This window comes from Aegilops tauschii, chromosome 7 (assembly GCF_002575655.3).
Source record: "Aegilops tauschii subsp. strangulata cultivar AL8/78 chromosome 7, Aet v6.0, whole genome shotgun sequence".
NCBI lineage: Eukaryota > Viridiplantae > Streptophyta > Magnoliopsida > Poales > Poaceae > Aegilops > Aegilops tauschii.
In genome coordinates this window covers 571,935,381-571,958,169 of record NC_053041.3, presented here as the reverse complement: position 1 = coordinate 571,958,169, position 22,789 = coordinate 571,935,381, and positions in this window count along the sequence as shown.

Sequence of the window (22,789 nt, the reverse complement as noted above, 5' to 3'; positions counted from 1 at the left end):
TTCCTGGACGTGGGCGTAGGAAGTGGACCAGGGTGTTTTGCCTGGGCGTGTTACCTGATGTATTTATACTTCACATATGGAATGAGAAAAGTCGAGGCCATGAGGGCACAAGCAAAATGTAGCCATGGTGGGCATCAAGGAAGTTCTCTTGGCAAAGCCAGTTTGGCTTTCTTCCTTGGTGCAGTGTGTGTGCGTGTGTGTTCCCTACTCATATATGTTCTTTGTGCTGAGAGTGAAAGCGAGAGGAGAGAGTTGTGCGAGGCAGCTCGAGGAAGAAGAAGCGGCGCTGCAAGGAGGCGGCGCCACAATTGGTATTCGGAGCCTTGTCGATCTGTGGCGGTAGCGGTGCAGCGCACTCCATGTGAGGTGGAGACCATCGGCGGCGCGATGCCGCTGGTAGTTAGTTGCGGTGCGATGCCACAAGATGACGATGGCGTGGTGATCAACGTTGTGAAGGCGTGGTCCGCGCCAAGAGGAGGTCGTTGTGTGCGACACGATGCCGTGGTGACCGGTGCTGCGATGGCGTTATCCACAGCAAGATTGTCCATGGCGGGTGGTTGGCGCAGCGATGGCGTCGTCTACGGCAAGATGGTGTGGGTGGTGATCGGCATTGCGATGATGTCATCCACATCAAGTTTTCTAGGGCGTTGCAATGGCGTCGTCAAGTGGTTGCGGGTGATCCGCATCGGAGTTTGGAGAATCAAGATTAGTGGGGATGTTAGCTTTAATCTTTATTTAGTTATCTGCATGTTTAATTTCATATTGCATGTAGCTTGGTGATTTTAGGTGCGGCTTATTGTAGCCCAGATGGTGTGCGAGCGATGCGTATAGGGCTGGCAAGTCGTTGGCCGGAGGTGTGCATAGGGAGCTTCCGGAGATGTCGTGTGAAGCGGCGAGCAAGGCGAGATGCCGGAGTGCCGTGTGATGCGGCGAGGACGGTGAGACACCGATAGTGCCGTGTGAGACGGCGATGCCATCTGAAGCGGCAAGGCGTGGCGATGCCGTGCGAAGTGACAAGGCATGACGATGAAGCGTGACAGACATAAGTTTGGACCGGGTGAACCGTGGCTCAATTTGTTGACGTGGCCCTGGATGCACGAGTTCTAAACTAAGCAGATGACATATTTAATGTATACAGTAAGCAATGCAAGGCACCATATGCATGATATTACCAACATCAGCATGCCAAGTTAGAGCGAAGACCTCATGGGGTAAATAGGAGTGGTCTTCTCCTTCTGAATCCCCCTCAGAACAGTTATCTTTCTCTTGATTACGATCCGAAATGGGTGGAGGGGGGCTGCCTTTGCGCCCACCATGGAATGACGTCTGCATGAAATTTTATTGATACGCAAGGCTCGTCTCTTTTGCTCTACATGAGTAGTTCCATTGTGTACAATAACTGGCATGCATAGGAATAAAACATAGTGAGATTATGTAAGGAGTGCATGCACAAATCCAGAGTGATGGTAGCAAACTGTGGATAGACCCAAAACCAATGATAGCAGGCAGATAATAGCTTTAGTTAAAAAATACAGATAAGGGATCCTTTAATGTTTGTTTGCACCCAACATGAAACTCATAGTAGACACCGGAGATTAACCAGATAGTAGACAGATAGTACTGATTGCTGCCCCAATATGTACCCCACAACCATTTAAAAACTCAAGTTTCAACATTAGTTTGGACCTGACTCGGAGTCTAATAGGTGAACACGACGATAATGTAGCATGTCATCATATTAAGCGACGCATAACGTAAGCAGACACGGAAGAGTGCGACTTCTCTTGCGGACCCGTGTAGTCCTCAAGGTCATCTGCTCAATTAATGATGGTAATGCAGTTGCCGTGGCTGCCGGCGGCGGGGAAGAAGATCTGAGGCGGCGAAAGACAGTCTGGAGAGTGGATCCCTGCTGTGGTGAACCCTTCTATCGTTGGAGCAGCTGAGCTGGGGTGGAACACAGCGCCGCAGGAGCAAGACAAACCACACAAGGTTTTCTTTGACACATATCTGTAACAGAAGTAATTGAGTAAGGGCTTGTTTGAATTTGAGGATTCTAACAATGCAGGGATAGGAAATAGACAGGAATAGGATAGGAATGCACGTGCAAAACAGAGAATTTAAAAACACATGATTTCTGCCAATCTGGGTGTTTGATTCACAACAATTGGAAGATCACAGGATGCAAAAAAGCATGGTGAGATTAAGTCAAACCACATGAAAATGTACGGTTATAATTCTATTATGCTACTATCTCTTAGCCTTGTGCTTGATGAATAGGAATATGAAAAGGAGGAGAAGTGGAAATTAGAATTCCTACGGTTTTTCTTTCAAGGAGACACTAAAAGAACAAATCCTACAGTTTTCCTTCGCTCCATACCTTTGCACCAAATTCATGAAAAGTAGTACCATAGGAAACTTTCCAATTCCGATGTTTTTCATTCACTTTTCCTTTCAAGCACTGGCGATTCTAGTAGGTAGGCTTGATCAAGGAAAATCCTACACAAACAAAATGTTTTTGTGCTACTTCTATTACTTTGGACCCAGGCCACTGCCATACTAGCTCAACTCCCAGGCCCATCGACAAATGCACAGCTCAAACGCGCAGAGATAAATAATGATGGCGTTCAAGAGAGTCCATCACGGATAGCTAAGTTGCCTGGTACCTCACTGCTTGTCATATAGTAGGATAAAATAACCGTATTTCCCGTTACTACGAGTGCTCAGTGGACAATATATATAACATGTAGATTAAAAAAGAGATGCAACAAGTGTACGACCTCTTTGGCGAAGCCATGTCGATCTCAGCGTGATTGGGTTGGCCGGTGAGGATGCTCCGGCTGACTTGGCTGTCGGAGGAGGGGAAGAAGATCTTAGGCGTCTGGATATGGAGCCCGAGGTACTGCTCCGCTGTGATGGAGGGTTTCGTCGTTGGAGCAGCTCCGGTGAGTTGTACGACGCCGAGGCTGAAGGAGGACAAGAGAGACAACAAACAACGTTAACCTGAGTCGAATTCTAATAGCATCTCCAATACATGACGTAAAATACATAACCACAAAGTGCTAGATGTAAAATACATCAGCCGCTCATCTCTGAACTTAACTGTCGAAACTGAATTCAACTGTCGAAACTGAACTTAACTGTCGAAACTGAATTTTGTTGTCGAAACTGAATTTTGCTGTCGAAACTGAACGCACTAGCAAGGTGAGGCTACATGTCGGCCGACTGACTTTTTCATCTCCTGTCAGTCGATTTTGCAGCCGTTGGATACGAAATCAAGGGCATGCAGTTCATCTTCAACCTCCACCCCCTGAGCCGCCAGCCACCACCGGCCAAACAGCAGCCGCCCGCGGCCGGCGGTGCGCCGCCCCGCCCGCCCCGAAAACACTCCCCACCGCCAGTCTGCCGCCGCCCCGGCCATCCCTCTAGGCCCCCCCCCCCCCCCCGTGCCGAGCTTTTTCTCCGGCGATCCCGACGCCACCGCCCCGCCAACGCCCCGCCACCGCCGGCGACCACCGCCCCCATCCTGAACCCTAAGATAGAAAGTGGGGTACCTCTCCGGCGAGCCCCCCTCCCTGCTGCGGCTGGTTCTTCCTTCACCCCGGCGAGCCCCCCCCCCACCCCCTAAAAATCGACTGACCCAAAAGTCAATTCAGTCGACTGAAGTGTAGCTAAATCGGAGCAGCATCGCAAGCAAGAGCAAGAGCGAGAGCAGCAGCGCGAGCAAGAGCAATAGCAAGAGCAGACCAGGCAGGGGACCGAGAGCAAGAGCAGAGCGGCAGAGCGAGCGAGAGCTAAAGCAGCAACAGCTCCTACTGATGTGGACGTCGCCGCCGAGGGAGCGACACTGTGGAGGAAGTGGCCGGCGATGCCGCCGTGGATGGAGCCGCGCCGTGTCGGCTCGGGACCGAGCGCCGGCAGCACCGTGAGATCGAATCAAGAAGAAAATGCGGCGATTAGTGTACAACCTCTTTGGTGGCGCCGATTAGGCCGCAGCTTCATCCGAGGAAACGGTGATGATGATGCTCTTCCGGTGGTGCAGGTGAAGACGGCGGTGTGGGAATGGAGGTGGCGCGAAAGATGAGGGGAACGTCGTGGGAGCTCCTTGGAGGTGGAGGACGGGGTGGCTGAACTGGCGGGACGATGAGATCGACGACGGATCCTCATCCGGTACGGTGGATGAGGGACATCGAGGTGTTGATGTGGACGACGTCGTCGGGGAAGAGGCTCTGGCTGGGTGGTGGACGGAGCAGGGTGTGGGGTTTCGTCGCGGGTTTTCGCGGCCTTGGTGTACGAATGGGTGGGTGGATGGGATGGCAGTGGTGAACCATGGCTTAGAGACGCGCTTGTCTGAAATGTGGGGTAAGTTACGAAAGTACCCCCACCGATTTGAGGCGGTTCTTTTGGTTCAGGGGTACCACGGGCATTTCGCGTGTCGGGATTTCACAGGAGGTGGGAGTTTTCGCGCGCATTGTAATTTCGGAATAGCAAGGCGCGGGTTGAGATGGAGGGAGTTGTCGGAGCACAACGAGACAAAGATATATCTTAAATATTTCGGGCTAACAAGGCGCGGCTTGAAGAGGCAGGAGTTTCGCAGCACGATAGACAGAGACGCTAGCTTGAATTTTCGGCATAACAAGGCGCGGCTTGAAATTTCGGAAGAACAAGCTTAACGTCTACCCAAAAAAAAGACAATTTGCACCTCAACACGCACAACACACACACAAACACCATTTAGACTAGAGTAAGGTACACGTGCATTGCACGCATGAGATTTGGCAACCAAATTATGAATAAATACCACATTATAGCATGCAAGCTTTGAGTCATATATGCATGATGTAGATGTTCGTTTAATTCTTATAGTTCATTTCATTCAAAATCATCTAGTTTTTATAAGAAAGCTAATCTATTTTAAGATTCATGAAATTGCGCGTCGTAAGACATAAAGTAAAAACAAATAATGGCAAATCATGTAGAAAAACATTTGGGCAATTCTGATACGGAAGATTCTAGAACAAATAAGAAGTGCTTGTGTTTTGATGTTTGTGCATTATGCTTAAGTTCAACCATGGAGTCTTCTAGATTATACATGTGGCGAAATCTGGTGGAATCTACATAATATCCAACGACCAGTGGTGCTCAAATTTGCCATCTTTGGACCATCGGATTTGCCTCATCCAACGACCATCTTTCAAAGTTAAAGTTACCCGCACACAATATAAAAAAATATAAAATATAATATATATAGGGGTATAGATATAGATATGTTATGCGAAAGCCTCCCATCATCTCCAATTAGAATAGTGTGTCCATGCACGGATGCGACGTGGCCAAATGATGTCTGCCATCGGTATCTCAAATTCAAATCAGTCTGACTTTGTTCAATGTGTATACATTACAACATGCTCGTTTCCAAACCACACTGCGCAAATCTCCGTTATATTCATGCATGCATGGGTTTTAAACATCAGGATCTCTTATTCAAATATTTGAATTCAACTTTACATTGATTATGACCTCACCTATTTTTTTACACCCACACAGTAGTTTTCTCTTTATAATTGTACCACTAACTTTCTCTCGTGCATGCATGCACACACACTACCAGTCGGCATTATCCATCGCACGCATGCAATCTTTTTCTTCAGGTCGGTCTCCCATGAAGGCACACACCCACACACATCCCCCTCTCCATCATATCGGGCATTCTTTATTTCTCACACGTGCATGCGCAACGGTCGATGTTCATCTATGTATGTGTGTATATAGCTAGGTCTTTCATAATTTTCCACACAAACCGATCAATCGATATATCCAGTGAGGTCTCACCCTCTTTCCCACATCCACATCGATCAATCTATACCTCTCTATATAGGATTAACATATATAGCTAATACACCCACATTAGTTATATATCCAACGTCCCCCTCTCATCATCCATGCCTTCCGCTTTATCTCTCAGACGCGTGCACAATGGCGAAGACAGGGGCAGTTGTGACACCCCAATTTTTTGACCTTGTTTTATTAATTAAAATTTTGCCAGGAAATTAAAATTTTCCATTTGTCTAGATTTACCCCTTTTGATATTGTGGGTTTTTACCTCAAGTGGAAACTTTCCAAAGGTATTATTGGGCTTATATACTCTCCCTATGAAACAATTCTTTATCAGTGGATTTAATTGCAAGATTTGCTTTTCCCTGAGCTTTATTCTTTTAAAATGATTTTTCATGAATTTGGAGTCTCTGTTGCACTACAACCATTTGATTAATGCATTTAAAAATTTCACCAAAATTTGGGGATGTCATGTGATGTTTCCACATCACTTTTATGCAAAAATATCTTTTGGTTATTGGAGATTTTGAGCCCTACATCAACTTTTCAAATCTGGTCCAGTAGGTATTTTTGCACTACAACCTATTTAAATATTCCTTTAAAAATTCTTCCAAGTATTTGGAGATGTCAGTAGATGCATATAATTCAACTTTATGCTAAAACCCAGTGATGTTCTTTGAAAAATTTGAGTGAATCAACCTCTTTTTCATTCTGGTCCAGTGTGGTGATTTGTACTGCAACCCTATTTTATTTTTCTCTAGTGCCCATGAGCTTTTTCCTGCTTATAGCCCTCCCTACAAAACCCTTAAGTCCAGGAGAGTGGACCCATTGGAGGATTTTAAGTGCATGCAATGAGACCTTTTTCTTTCTGTCCAAAACTGAAGTTTTGCAAAACTTGCACTAGCAAGTTTCTGGTTCTGCCCATATGATCTTGCCATCATCACCTACATCCAGGGAGACCCTGATCTGGAGTTTTTGGCCACTCCAAGAGTTGCCTAGATGCACTTAGCATTCTGTCGAACACTTGGTGTGCACAGTCAGTTTTGACATGAGTTTTAGTTGCACTGTGTACTTGATCCTCTGACCCAGCAACCTTGCCCACTAAGATCCTAGCTACTCCTAACCTAGTCCTGTTAATTGCCAGCCTCCCTCTAGCACTCTAGGCTGCCCTGGCATTTCGTCGAACATGTCCCGTGCGTGCTCTGGGCGCGCCCAGAGCGCACGTTTTGCACGCGCGCGCACCGAGTCGCCGCGTCGCACTACCCTCGCCCACTCGCCAGAACCCTCCAAGCCACCCCTGGCGCCCTACAGCGCCGCCGTCAGAGCCTTTGGCGGCACGCCGGCGTCGGCAGTGAGCTCCTGCCACGGACGGCGCCGCCCAAGCCACCCGCGCGCGCCAGCTGCCCCTTGGAGCAGCTCGAGCTTATCCTGGAGCCCGTCGGCACGCGCTCGTCGCCGCCACGTCGCCCTGCGGCTACAGAGCGACGGTCGCCGGCGTTCTTATCCACGGCCGCCGCGGGACCAGCCTCGAACGCCTATAAAAGGAGGCCCCGAGCCCCTCCGAGCGCTCAGGCGACCTCAGGCCTCCGCCCCTAGTGCTCCCCTAGCCGCGGATTGACCGGAAGAGGCCATCTCCCCCACCTCCGGCCGGTTCGGCCGCCGCTGCCTTCCGGTGCCGTTCGTCGCAACCAGACAATCCCCCGCCCATCCAACACCACCAACCGCTTCCCCTTGTTCTTGCGGAGCTGCCCAGCGCCTCAGCCTCGATCGGAAACCACCGGAGCCCAAACCCCCATTCACTCCCGTAGCCCCCTCCGCCGCGGAGCTCGCCGCCGGCGACTCCTCCCACCACCGTCGACCCAACGACCACCGGGAGGACCGCCCCGGTCTGGCAGGTCCATCCCCGCCCTCGGATACCCATGGGGAGCTGCCGCTCGTCGACGGCGATCGCCGGAGTCCCGCCTCCGCTCGGGAAGAGAGAGAGGAGGGAGAGGGGGGGCTAGTCAAACCTGACCAGTGGGCCCCCTGGACCCACTGTCAGTGACCCCCGCGCCACCCACGCTGGCTTAAGTGGAAGCGTATATCCTCGAGTACGTATCCCCTTCCCCGAAAGCATATTCTATATCGAAACGTTTTCCTTTTTCTGGTTTTATTAAAAACAGAACTTTGACCAAACTTTGACTGGCTATATCTTTAAAAATAAAACTCCAAATGAGTTGATTCTTTTTCCTACCTCTCTCAAACTTCATCCAGTTTATTTTAAGATTTATTTCAAAAATATTTGGGACAACTTTTTGTACTATTTTTGAAATATTTGTTATTTGAATATTTTTCAAAATAGGAAATGGAGAGAGAAGCAAACTTTCAAAAAGTGTACCCCCTTGCATACTCTTGAAGGCAAGCATTCTGAACTCTGGCATAATATTTTTGTGTGGTGTTTTGATACGGTTACAACACCACCTTGACTTGGAGCATACGATATTTTTTTTGTGACGATAAAGTCACACACATGAGTACATATTTGAGATGCTTTACTGTTAGAAATGGATATGCTGGTGATAGTAATCATTCTCGCGAGCTTTCCATGCATACCGGCAGGAAACCGGGAAAGTCGTGGTCTTGGGTAGACACGAGCTTGTCCCTAATTCCTCGTCGAGACGAGTGTGTCCGGTATGGCATGATGAGGTTTGATGAGCGGTGATTCTGTCTGTTAATGGAAATATATTGGTTGTGCTAATCATTCAGAGAATACTTGGACCCCTGAGTCGGCCGTAGGTCGAGTCTTGTTCAGTAACTTCCCCTTCTTGTTTTGTACTACCACTTGTCCTTGCCGCAGGTAGGGTACGGTTCAGTAAGTTGTCAACCCCTTACCAAGGCACACACCGTACAGAGAGGCCATGGTGGAAGATACCGGATGCATCCGGTAGGCATGCCACCTGGTCCGGGGGCATGGGTGTTTCCGGTTGGGACCGAGAGGGGGGCACCCCTTAGAGCGCGCGATATAAATTTGATCCCATGCTACGTCAAGGTTGTAGCCTCCCCACTTAGAGTTTTGCTTGACAGGTGTCGCGGGTGATTCCAGACACCGGTAAGTTAAGTTGGTGTGTGCAGGTCAGGCGTGTTTTCAATTAAAAGGCCGAAGGCGGAATTAGTCCCGATGGACTAAATAAATCCGTTACTCGTGGGTAAAGAGTACACCCTCTGCAGAGGTTATATCTATTCGGATAGCCATGTTCATGGGTAAGGACTTCAGTCTGAGATGGGTCTAGTGACGGTCTTCGGATGGAGAAACGGCTAGACTAGATCATTGGATTATGATTATGTTAGTGACGGCCTTCGGATGGAGAAACGGCTAAACTAGATATTGTTTATGACCTGTGACGTATGAGGATTATGTTTATTATTGTTATGGACTAACCATTTATGATCTGTGACTGCGGTATGCTTGTTATTTAATTATTCTTTATAAGCCCTTTATGTGGTGTCGCTCAGACGCCCGACTGCGGCATGCTTGTTATTTAATTATTCTTTATAAGCCCTTTATGTGGTGTCGCTCAGACGCCCGACTGCGGCATGCTTGTTATTTAATTATTCTTTATAAGCCCTTTATGTGGTGTCGCTCAGACGCCCGACTGCGGCATGCTTGTTATTTAATTATTCTTCGTAAGCCCTTTATGTGGTGTCGCTCAGACGCCCGACTGCGGCATGCTTGTTATTTAATTATTCTTTATAAGCCCTTTACGTGGTGTCGCTCAGACGCCCGACTGCGGCATTGTTAATTCATTTGCACCCTTTCGAGGAGTCATTTCAGACACTCGATCAGTGCATTCTATTTCTACTCCCGTATCACATGTTCATATTTTACCTTCATGCGTGCATCACGGATTCCGTTGATTTCGTGACAGACGTTATCATCATATAAAAAATCGGAGCATGATTACCCCTTGTTATATTATACCCGTGTTCTTGATGTTTGCGAGTACATTCAAACGTACTCACTTGCTTGTCCCTGGCTATTGTCTTGGCCAGATTTCTTGCGTGGAGAGAGCATTGCGACGACAGCCACGGAACCCATGTAAAGGTGATAGCAGCCTCGCGAAGATAGGAGTTATCCTGGTCAGCTGTTCTTGTGGGAAATGGAGTCCCATAGACGCAGATGAACCACAAACCGCTTCCGCCATCAACCACTAGAAACCAAGTGTTGTACTCCTAGGCCACAATGGTCTTGTACTACATATTTTGTACTTTGCTTGGAATTCTTGTATCAAGTTGATGCCTCATCAGCTAACAGTAATCCTGGGGCTGGTGAGCACAAAGGCCGTTTTTCTGGGAAATTAATATCCCGAAAAAAAACCGGTCCTGACAGCAGTAAGGGCCCTGCCCCCCTCCCCCCTAACATCACTATATATCGAGGCTAATATGAATGTGATCATTAGACAATTGCTGCTAAAAATGGTTTAAGTTCATGAATTGACCCTCCTCGTAAAGGATTAGCAATGCTTGGCCCCCTAGCTCATTTATTTTTCATGGCTCCGCCACTGCGCGCAACAGCGCACGTGTTCGCGCCCTCTCTCTAAATATCGATCTCGCACTTGTGCATTCCTTCATAGTCTCCCTCCACTCGGCCCCTCGCACCATCTTCTAGGCCCCCACCGGATTTTGCCACATGTACAATCTAGCAGACTCCATGGTTGAACTTAAGCATAATGCACAAACCTCCAAAACAACAGTGGTTCTCTTTTGTTCTAGAATCTTCCGTATCATAACTGCCCAAACTTTTTTTCTAGTTGAATTGCCATTATTTGTTTTTACTTTATGCTTTACAACGCACAATTCCATGAATCATAAAATAGATTAAGGGCTTCTTTGATTCAAAGGATTCTCAAAGGAATTTTGGAGGATTCTAATCATTAGGAATTTTTCCTATCTTGGTTGTTTGATTCGTAGGATTGTAAACCATAGGAATTTTTCCATATGATTCATTTGCACTAGGTTTCATAGGAAACATCCCATCCACTCATACCTCTTTGAAAGAATTCTGCGTTTTTTCTATGCACAATAAAACACTCGTACAATCCTGTAGGATTCAGGACGACATTCCACTATAATCCCATGTTTTTCCTATTCCCGCGTTCTTAGCTTTTTTATAAAAACTAATTGATTTTGAATGAGATGAACTATAAGAATTAAACGAAGGGCTACATCAGGCATATATGACTCAGAGCTTACATTCTATAGTGTGGTATTTATTCATAATTTGGTTGCAAAATCTGATGCGTGCAATGCACGTGTACCTTACTAGTACTTCGAGGAACGACTTCCATCGGACGTGGACTGTACGTGGAGAGGCTGACAGCTGGGTCCACGGCCGCAGCAAGTGCCTCCTTATTACGCGCAAAATAATGATTCCTCCACCTGACAGCGGGGACCCACCGGACGGGCCACCATATTTCACGAAAAAAAACGTTTCCCCCTGACTGCTGGGACCCACCAGCTACATCTTCGCACGCAAGGAATTGCGTCCGGGCAAAAAAAATGGTTCGCCCCCTGACTGCTGGGACCCACCAGCTACATCATCGCACGCAAAGAAGTGCGTCCGGCCAAAAAAATGATTCGCCCCCTGACTGCTGGGACCCACCAGCTACATCTTCGCACGCAAGGAAGTGTCTGACAGTTGGGACCCACCTGGCCGAAGCGTACGTAGCGTTGTCATTCTGGTCGCGAACGTGTACGTACATATATATTGGTGGATGTAGAGGCGCGCATGTGTCGTAGTAGAGGCGCGTACGTGTCGTAGTAGAGGCGCGCACAAAGCATGTACACGTACGTACAGCGGCCAGGGTGCAAGAAAGAAAATACGGCCACGTATGTGTACATACGGGAGGGGTCTCGAACGCCTACTCGTGCATACGTACGGCCAGGGCTCGTGTACATGGCTGGGTCAGAACGGAGAAACAGCGTCGTCGTCGTGTTCATGGGGTGGCAACGGAATGCGTCGTGTTCATGGGGAGGCAACGGAATGCGTCGTGTTCATCGGGAGGCAACGGAACGCGCGGGAGCCAACCGGCTGGGTCGGCGCGGAATGCGTGGTCGTGTTCATCGAGAGGGCTTCGATGGAATAGGCGATGGAAACGAGGCCTGGGGTACCGCAAAACGGAGGAAACGGACCTCCTACGTTCGGAACGGGGTCCTGTTGATCGGGAGGGGTGTGGCGTACCACAAAATGGAGGAAACGGACCTCCTACGGTCGAAACGGGGGTCCTGTCGATCGGGAGGGGTGTGGCGTACCGCAAAACGAGGAAACGGACCTCCTACGGTTGAAACGGGGGTCATGTTGATCGGGAGGGGTGTGCCGTACCGCAAAACAGACGAAACGGATCTCCTACGGTCGAAACGGGGGTCCTATTGATCGGGAGGGGTGTGGCGTACCGCAAAACGGACGAAACGGACTTCCTACGGTCGAAACGGGGGTCCTGTTCATCGGGAGGGGTGTGGCGTACCGCAAAACGGGACTCCACGGGATACTGTTCATCTCCACCGTCGACCTCCTCCAGCCTCCATGGGCTCCTGTTCATCCAGCCTCCATGGCGCGCTACTCCACCGGCTACTATTCAACCACCCCTCCACGGGCACCCCTCCACCGTCTACTGTTCATCCAGCCCTCCACACCACGGGGTCCTGTTCAACCACCCCTCCACGGGCACCCCTCCACCGTCTACTATTCATCCAGCCCTCCACACCACGGGGTCCTGTTCATCCAGAGGCAACGCCACCGCTCACTGTTCATCCAACCCCCCCCTCCCGCAACACTCACTGTTCATCCAATCGATCGGCTTTAGTTAGCAGCAGTAGCAAAGGAATCGCTCGATCGGGTTCAGTTAACAGCCATCGATCGATCGCTCGTGTTCAGTAACGTGTAGCCTGTAGTGCAATCGCTCGGGTTCAGTTAGAGCCCAACGCCTCGCTCGGGTTCAGTTAGAGCCAACGCCTCGCACACACGCGCGTACGTGTACGAGAGAAACGTGCATCGCTCGGCCCCCGACCTTCCACCATAATCGGGAACTCCCCAAAATTTTCCTCCCCCTCGCTTCTACCACGGTTTTTTCCGTCATGGACGGCCCAAAGAATGTCATGCAGCTGCGTCTCCGGCCCGCCCAGGACGAAAAGCCCATGTTCTGTCATGATTTTGCGTCATAGAAGTAGGAGCCCACCACATCTATGATTATACCGGGTTTTTTCACAATTATCGTCATAGAAGTGTCATATGTATGACAGAAAAAAAATCGTTCGGCCCAAAATGTCACGGATGTGTCTTTTTTGTAGTGTTTATCCCAAACCCACTGCTCGTAAGTAACCTGGATCCCTCGGAAAGTTAGCGGCTTGTAGAAAAAACTTGTACACACACCTTTGCCAGAGATAGAAGCAGACCGGGCGTCTTCATAATCGCCGACCGGGGCAATGTTTGCCAGAAACTCATGTAAAGTCTGGAGCTCCGAGCGCGCGGCCCTCGAGGGGTTTGGATGGAGTTGGATCTCCCAACTGTTATGAGCGAACTGTGAGGCAATAGAGCAGCATGGGTCCCTCTCAAAGGAGTATAAGACGGGCAGCAAGAACTTCAGACGGCCGGAGGCACGCCAAAAGTCATGCCAGTGTGGCAAAGGTGTGGTCGTGGAGATGACAGTGTGGCCGTGGAGATTGCTCAGTTGCTTGGCTGCTCTCTATCCTCCTTCCCGTGCACCTACCTCGGGCTGCCACTCTCTCTTGATTGCTCAGTTGTGTGACTCTGCATCATGTCCCTCTTGGGGACGCCCCCATGAGGGCAGGAGTCTTTCGATTGTGGCAGTATTTTCAGGATTATTTGGGGATGAAATTGATAAATCATTGCATCTGGTGGGTATTTGTCTCATGTACACTCCTCTATCCGGAGCGAGAGGGCAGAGGGTTCTCCCTGGCAATAGTTTGGTACCGAGAGTGCGGTGGAGTCCGGTGCCTTCCTCCTGGTGGCGCGTGTTCGCTTGTCATCAGCGGCGTTGGTTGCGTCGTGCGCTGGTCCGGGCTCTCCCATGCCTCTTCTCGGTGGCTGACTGGAGGCGTCTAGTAGTGCTCTCTTGGCGTGCTCAGCTTGGTTTGTCGTCTTTTTTCTTTGATGAGCAGTTGGTGTGGAGATTTCCTCGATACCATGTATGGTTCAGTATGTGGCTTTATTTTGTAAAGCTGGGAAAAATTCTGTTTTGAGAGTGCATGAGGGAGTGATGGCGATAAGTGCAGAGAGAAATATAGTCCATGGAGCAACAATAAGCTAATTAAAGTAAACCCTAGGAAAGAACTAGACGTGATACTCTCTGTATGATGATAAATTATCTACTAGGTTTGCGAGCACAAATAAAATGGTGACGATTGAGCACCTTCCCGTGAAATCATTTTATTCTAGAAGATGCTTGGTCAGATAACTTCACTCACATCATGGAGAAGTGTCTCAAGCTTCATGTAGTAGCTTCAAAATTCAAGTAATAGATTTATGCTTTAAGGTCATGATCATCAAACTGCTTGAAACTTAGACTAGAAAAGTCAGCACATATTGAATAAGGGACTAATCTAACGGGAAGTCTATTGACATCACTCTGAGAGGCAGTAAAAAATGAAATAAGGGTCACTAATCATTGCCGAGAATGTAAGACACATGAGCATGCGATTTCCGTGAGCAGACACTCTGCCAACAAGAGCCCATTAAACTTTCTTTCGCAGGGTTGTGCTCCTTTTTGTCCCCATGCCTCCCAAGCCAAACTAATGGACGAGGCAACGAGCTAGCACATGATAACACCACTCTTATCATTTTGGTTGGCAATCAGAGTAGTTAGGCTCTACCAGCCGAGCAACTGAAGTGTCTTTATTAAAACTACCATGTGGTTAAAGATTTGGGGGAATGAAAAGGAGGTCATGTACAAATAAGGAACTTTGCTACACCTATGGACAAGTTTTCATGGGATGAAATTTATGATTGAGAAAGGTATGATTGAGAAACCAGGGCAAGGAGGGCCCCACCCTACAAATCAGGGGGAAGAGATAAATGCAGAGTTGTTCCCGTAAGCTGCTTACCGTAGATGCTTCCCGTAAGTGTAGGATTTTTGATAAATAAGAAGGGAAAGTAGAGGGCAGGCAGGTAGGCAAATAAAGATAGAAAATTAATTCATAGTACTTTAGGCAAGCGAATAAAAAATGTGTGGTACTAGGACTCGTAATGGCTACTCACGCAGCAGTTCAGCACTAGGGCAAAGCGCATAAAAGTTTCAAATTATGACTTCTGGGGCAAGTGTCTTGGTACGCATTGTTTGAGAGTAGGAGGTAGAGACAAAAACATATGGAATAGAGAGAAATACTATCGACGTGACACCGACATATGATGAGAACCAGTCCAGGAACTCGCATCCCTGGTTTGGTAGGGTAGTTGTGGCATGACACCAAGCGAGGACATCGTGCCAGACTTGACGAAAGAAGTAGCAACCGGCTAGAAGGTGTTGCATAGTTTCAAGATCTTGGTCACAAAGCAAGCAAAGTGGGGCATGAGCTAGGCCGCACCGAGCCAGCCGATCAGCAATACACTAGCAGCTCTGTTATGCAAGCCAAAGGAAAATCTTGATCCGAAGCGGCGCCCAAGACTTCCAAGTCAGCCTCCAGGATGCTCGATGGTAGAAACGAGGAATAGCGCCAAGTAGCACGACTTAGCGGAGTACACGCCAGAAGTCGTCCATTGCCACGAGATGCAATCAAGCGATGTGGATAGAATGAGATTATTGAAATAAGGAGGCAGGGCCAAGAGCGCCCTGCAGGTGTCATATCCGCGTGTGGTCGGTTAGGCCCTCACGGACCGTGTGTATCTAGCGACGATGATGGGGAACCATAGCATGGATGAGGGGGGCTAGCTCAGCAATGGTGGAGCCATTGAACCAGCAGACCGGAGAGACATATTTTTTGCGAATACACAAAACCCTTGCATATCATTGGATTCAAAGGAGAAGAAAGATTGTACCGGTTACAGGAAGATTCTCACAAGCAAGAATGCACAAGTCAGCATGAGCGAGAACAACAGAAATGCAAAGAAAGTGGATGCGCAGACCCAACTAACAAATAGTAGGTTGCGTTGATTAGGGTTCCTAGCCCCTTATCTCCGGTGTGAGACCAAGCTCGAGCGTCTTCTTTGATGATGTCAGTGAGAAGCGAGAACGAGGGCAATGTCACCGCTGAACATGCAGCCATTGCGATGCGTCCAAATTCACGAGGTAGTCAGGATGGTGATGATGGCCATGCCTCGTTGAAGTGCTGTCAACGTGTCACAGATGGGTGATGAGAACCTGTCTCGGAAATCGCATCCCTGGTTTGGCAGGCCGGTGTTGTTCCTCTGTGATCTCTGTCATGGTGCCTATTTTTTCACCCTTGCCCTTCAGGTGGTAGTTTGTATGTCGGTGACGAGGTTCTCTTTGAGCTCCTTGTCTTGCCTTCGGCTTCAAGAGTCAGCTGCCAGGGGGTTCGGTGTGGCTTCTCCAGCCATGCTCCCCTTCCGTCTTTGTCTTTCTTCTAGTGTTGGCTCCCCTCTTGGGTGTCCACCTCTGTATTTTTCTTTTGCACCTTGTGTGCACACTCATGTATTGGTACTAACTGCCAAGTCACCTTTTATGTTGGAATACAACAAGCGGTGGGGTTTATCCCCCCGTCAGTCTCGAAAAAAAGAGACCCACAAAATTCAAATAAAAATGTATAATGATTTAACGGATGCTAAACATACAAATCCCCATCCCTCTTTCGTAAATTCCTAGCCGGCTATTCTGAAGTTGCAATGGGTTGACTCAAAGATCTCAACACATGGCATCTCGTCAACAACTGCAGCAAAATCGCCGTCTTTTGGTGCACAAAGTGACCCGTGGCACCGCCAGTAGCCCTGATCGACAATGATGGATGCTTCTCCTAACCCAGTAGCACATTTCATTAGGAGACATTTTAACATATACTCCCTCCGTCCGAAAATACTTGTCAACAAAATGGATAAAAAGGGATGTATCTAGAACTAAAATATGTCTAGATACATCTCCCTTTATTCATTTTGATGATAAGTATTTCCGGACGGAGGGAGTATTGTATCACTACAAGAAATATGTGAACTTGTGACCCTCACTATTGGTCCGTGAAAGGTCATTTATTTTCATTTGCAACCTTTTTTGACCAAAAACAGATGGTCAAAAGCTGGCAGTCGTAAACTGAAATTAACAACTTTCTCTGTGAGAAGGTCGTAGACGTTTACGACCAAAACAGAAGGTCGTTTAACCCATGACCTTTTGTTTTGGTCACTGGTTGTCTGCCCAGGCCACGTCGGATCCGACGTGGCAATCTGACGTGGCAAAATTGCGACCAATTCAAAAGGTCGTTACTTAGAATCAGCCCGGTCCATTTCGGTGCTTTAGATGGGCCGAGCCCATTAATTCAGTCTTTTTAATATATTTTTCTATTAATTTTCGCTAGCTACATGGGCCTGGCCCAGTAATTCGTCCTTTTAAATTTCTTTGCCTATCACTTTTGACAGATTTTTTTTGGTCTTATTTTTTCTGGGCCATTTCTTTGCTGGGCCTCTCATGTTTTCCCCTCAGAAATAATTGTTCAATATATCTTAGGCTGGGCCGAAATAATTGATCCAATCCAACTTCTTTTATTATGCCATTGACATTACAACACATCAAACTACAAGTTATCTTGGGCCTAGCCCAGTTCCGATACATTTTCAAAGCAACATGGAATATTATAGGAGCCCAAAATATCTTTACATGCATTCATTCTAGCAGTACATATCTTTATGTCCAAGGAACCAGTAAGTGCCAAACAAAACTATTCTACAGCAAAGAAAAGAAAATAGAAAGACATCACAGAAGTTCCTATTGTCCTCCTCCTTCAACATTTGAAAGCCTTCACCTGGCAATAGATCAATCATGAGTGAGAAACAATACACCAGCAAAAAAATGTTCAGACGATGCAAAAATTAACAGTCATTACACATGGTATTCGCGTACAGATTGTAAGTCATGGATCCATTACAAATAGTTTTTGTGTTGTGGACTATCTTCATGCAATTGCTACTTGGTAAGGCATTACAGTGCTCCCGGAAGTGTACCACACTACAGTAACAGTCTACAATATGCACAGCTAGGAATTGTAAGTCAGATTGCATATCCACAACAGAAACTAAGTCAAACATGCATGCTACTAATCCACTGCCTGTAGTTGTGTCAAACCCACCAGCATCAGTATTCAGTAGTACTCAACCAATGACAGTAGAAAAATGTACTACCTCATCACCCATTTCGCGCAGGTGCTTGATGAAGTTCTGGAACTGGTTCTTGTACCCAGAGATGTAGCTGCAAACATGCATGGAAGACGCACGCAAAATTAGTTCACATATACTAGGAAATTAACAGAATATTTTACTCGACTAGTGCCATCAAGTTACACCAATTCATGACAAGGAGAAGGAAGGAGCATGACACGACATATTTATGTAAGACGTTCATTATTCAGAGAAGTTAAACTAAGTGCAGGTCACCCAAAACTGAATTTCTTGCAATCCAAACAACACAAACAGCAGGGAGATGGTTGCATAGATACAAATCCATGTGGTAGCAGCAAAATTGACCAATCTGGACTGCATCTTCTCTGTTTGGTACTAACTAAATAAAAAAATTGGACTTGTTCATACAAATCCCTCTTGAATTCCTTGACACAACCAGGATTTGCATCAAATATTCCTTAATTTAGCGGCATTAGTAAGCAGAGAAAGAGGGGGAGGGAGATGGGGATGCTACCTGCCGTGGTGGGTCGTCGTGGCCGTGCTTGATCTCGGGCAGGACCTCTTGGTCGCAATAGGGGCAGAGGAGAAAGCCTCTCATGCCCCTCCTCCTCGAACAGAGCAGGGCCGACGACTAGGTGCGCCCCTCATCCTCATCCTCCTTTAGCAGGGCAGCATCTGTTATAATTTGTGTTAAAATCTCCTAGGAGTTCAAAGGCTGGAAACAATCGTCTAGTTAGATTGTCAAAAAAGATCAAGTAATACCAAAAAGAACAGAAACCTGGTCTTAGCAAGCATAGTACGCTTCAGCAAACATGCAAGCCAGCAAACATAAAAGATACGTACTAGACTTGGGTACACGAGATCAGTTACTGGAAAAATTACACCAGGTCAGATTATCGAAGAAAGGTGCAACCAACACCATATTCTTCTATCCAGGACCAAGTGATGTGGCGCAAGAAGACATATCTGTGCAAATACTTGACTAACAGTATGATGGTTCATCTGTGCAAGAAGACATACATGTCCAGCAAGCCTAATTAATAGTGTCAAACTGTAGCTATAAATAGCACATCAGTAGCAGCATAATATCAGAGATGTGATGCCACCGTTTACTAGTGCTAATGAAAATTGCTACACCAATTTTGACTAGCAGGTAAAGGTTCCAGCAATAGTTTGGAAATCTACAAACAGAAGACTGAGGCAATGGTTGCTTGGTATTTTCCTGTTTGAAGATCAACCTTTTGCACTGATTACTGTCAAACATAAAAGATGGCAATACATATTCAGTGCTTCGGAGAATTAGATAGTTCTCAAAATAATAATACAAGAAAAAAGGAACACACACATCATACAACATATAAAAGAATTATGCATCGATCATCCATTAGGGGTCCAAGATCATGTTATAAGTTCTCAATAATACAGAATAGTTGCCACTTAGAGTCATCAATACCAACACAACAATAGTTAACTAAAACTACGGCTACCTGATTGTCACTGTAATTTTAGTAAAACAAAGATTAATATTAGGAAAGATTATATCACGAGTTCTTGAGAGGAAATATACAAAATCAAGCAGAGGAGGGAGGCAGAGGTCGTGAAAGGAATTAAAACTGAATGCATGACACTAATCGATAGTTCACATCTCCCAGCTGGAACCAACCCAACCCAAACGAAACAACAGTAGCAAACCACACATGTAAAGAAAAAGCGACTATCTCTCGGGGGTCGTAGATGGCGGCGATGACACTGGTGTTGCCCATCTCGAACAGCGCCGACCCATCAGCCCCGGAGAAGATGCCGACCTCGCCCTAGAGCTACCACAACTGCAAGGCAAGGCAACAAACTAGAAGAATCAGAGGCTGCTCTAACTGAATCTTGTTGCTCAAGATGAGATCATGTTGTTCCTCGGGAAGGGACAAAAAGATCACTCCCTGAAAGTGTTGGCACAATGCCGACAACCTGAAGAAGGGACGACCGATGCTCTCCTGCGACTTTGACATCCGTGTTCATATGCTGAAGGAGCTTGACGAGGACACCAGGCACCAACGACGCCTTTGATGCAACTCCTTAAGTGCATTACTCTACAATGTTCAAAGAGATTCAGCAGTTAGATAAATAACATGAGTGTCTAAAGAATCAGAACCAAGATAAGGTAGTTATCAGTTCACTGCTAGCCAACCTGGTCGGCTGCCCCTGTTCAAAAGTGAAAGCCATGAACCCGGTTACAGTAATGGCTGCAGGGAAACCTGGGTCACAAGGAACTTAAAGCAGGAACCTCACAACAGCAAGACCGGCTGCATTTCCTAATATAACCGGTGAACCACAATAACAAGTGGATCAGCTATTGTTCCTTCCTGTTGGAAACCATCAGCTATTTTGCTCTAGAGTGTTATGTCAGAACTATCAACAAGACAACGACTCAAGGAAAACATTGTGATGATATTCTAGCGCACAGAGTAAATGTACAAGTATATATACAAGGATTCTAACACCACAACATTGACAATAGGAAGCATGATGATATACTAGACGGCGACTCGAAGAAAACAGCATGATGATATTCTAGCACACAGAGTATATATACAATATATATACAAGTATTATAACACCACAGCGTTGACAGTAGGAAGCCTAGGCAGAGAAGAGTCCGCCAGTAGCGGTCGATGATGTTCTTAAAATAAACCGTGGCGAGCAGGCTCACGTCCTCGCGGCAGGACGAGCCCCTCGGGGAGATGATCTCCTGCGAAAGCACCAGATCAACAAGTCAGCGGGCTCGGACCCGTAGCACTGCCCCCAATCGCCAGTCGATCGTGCCGGAGGAGGAAAAGCCCTAGAGCGAATGAGGGGAGGGAGAGGCGGGAATGGGGCCGCTTACTAGGAGGTAGGAGCAGAACCCGGGGCGGGGCTTGCACTGCGCGAGGGCCGACTCCGCGGGGTGCCGCATCGCCTCGTCGGGGCTGAGCGGGTTGGCGAGGACCGTGTGTTGGCACGTCACCGGCGGAGAGGGCCACCGCCTCCATGGCCGGCTTGGTAGAACACGCCCACCATCTTCCCCAGATTCGTCCCCGCGGTGGCGCGCGCGGGGCCTGGGCGTTGGGTCGATGGGATTGAGGCATGCGGGCGGGGAGGCGTGCGGGCGCGTTCGTGCGGGTACAACGAGAGTTGTAGGCGTGTTGTGATGGCAAACGAGGGGGAGGAGGGGGCGGCGGCGGAGGGACTAGATCCGGATCGGAGAGAGGGGGAGAGAGGAGGCGGCGAACGAAGCCCTAGCTAGATCTCGCCGGGCAGGAGGGAGTAGCGGAGCGTGGGGGTCCTGTTGGTGTGCTGGGCGCCGTCGATTCCGGCCTGAGGTCGCCGGGATCGGGCGATGGAGGTGGCGGCGGCAGGGAGGAGCTGATTGCTAGGGTTCGCGCAAGAGGGAGAGAGGCGGGCTGGATCGATGGACGGATGGGGTTCGCGCGAGAGAGAAGGGTTGGGTGGGGTCCACGAGAGAGAGGGGGGTTTGCTGCCGTCGGATGGGATGGATCGATGGACGGATGGATGGACTGATGTTTGCCAGGTCATCGATCCAAGCCACTAGTGATTCCACCAATCAGAATTAAGCTTCGGTAGTTTTGTTTTTTATTTTGTTTCTCTTATAATTTTCACCCTCTAATTCACGGTAAACATTCAACATATTAACCACTTATAGTTTGCTAAAATGAACCAATAGTGTGCACATGTGTGTATCTTGGGATGACAAACAATGTTGATTTGGGGGGTTTTCACTTTCATTGCACAAAAGAGCCATTTTCCATTTTTTAGTGCCCAAAATAAGTTTTTTTTAAGAATCTACCATATATTTGTTGCAAAATTGGACCACATCATTTTTCAAAAATATTAGGTCATATTCAATGTATAATTGACCAAATGGTTGGGTGTCAGAAGTTTTGATCCACCTCTCGTGAAAAAGACAAATTTCCGCCGATTCATCTGAAAGCGGGTCAAATTTGAACTGCAACTACCTTATAGTTTGCTCTTTATTTTTTCCAAAAATCATTTATAGGTAGATAAGTATCTATTTCATTAGAGATATTCCAAAAGATTTGCAAGATTAAACCCCTAGCTACGAACGGTTATGCGCACCATTTTGACCGCATTTTGAAACGGCCATAAAAAAATTCAAAAAAATAAAAAAAACTGAAAAACCTTCGCATTGTGTCATTATATGTGACAAATTTACCAGGAAAAATAATAAACTTGTAATACGGTAATTATTTAAAAAAAGTGTTTTCAGAAATGAGCTATCATGTGTGAAGATTCATGACTTTCAACCCAAATGCTCAATCTTATGGCCACATTCATGGTATAGTTTGTTCAAATTATATCATATTGTGCACAAGGGTGCATATTGGAATGACAAACACTGTTGCCTAAGGAAGTTTTCATTTTCTTTGGACGAAAAATCAATTTTCCATTTTTCGAGTGCCCAAAATGAGTTTTTTTTTGTGAAGGACCTACCATATATTTGCTGCAAAATGGGACCAAATCATTTTTGTAAAATACTAGGACATATTTAATGCACAGTTGACCAAATGGTTGGGTGTAAAAAGTTTTGAACTGTAGCTGCCTTGTAGTTTGCTCTTT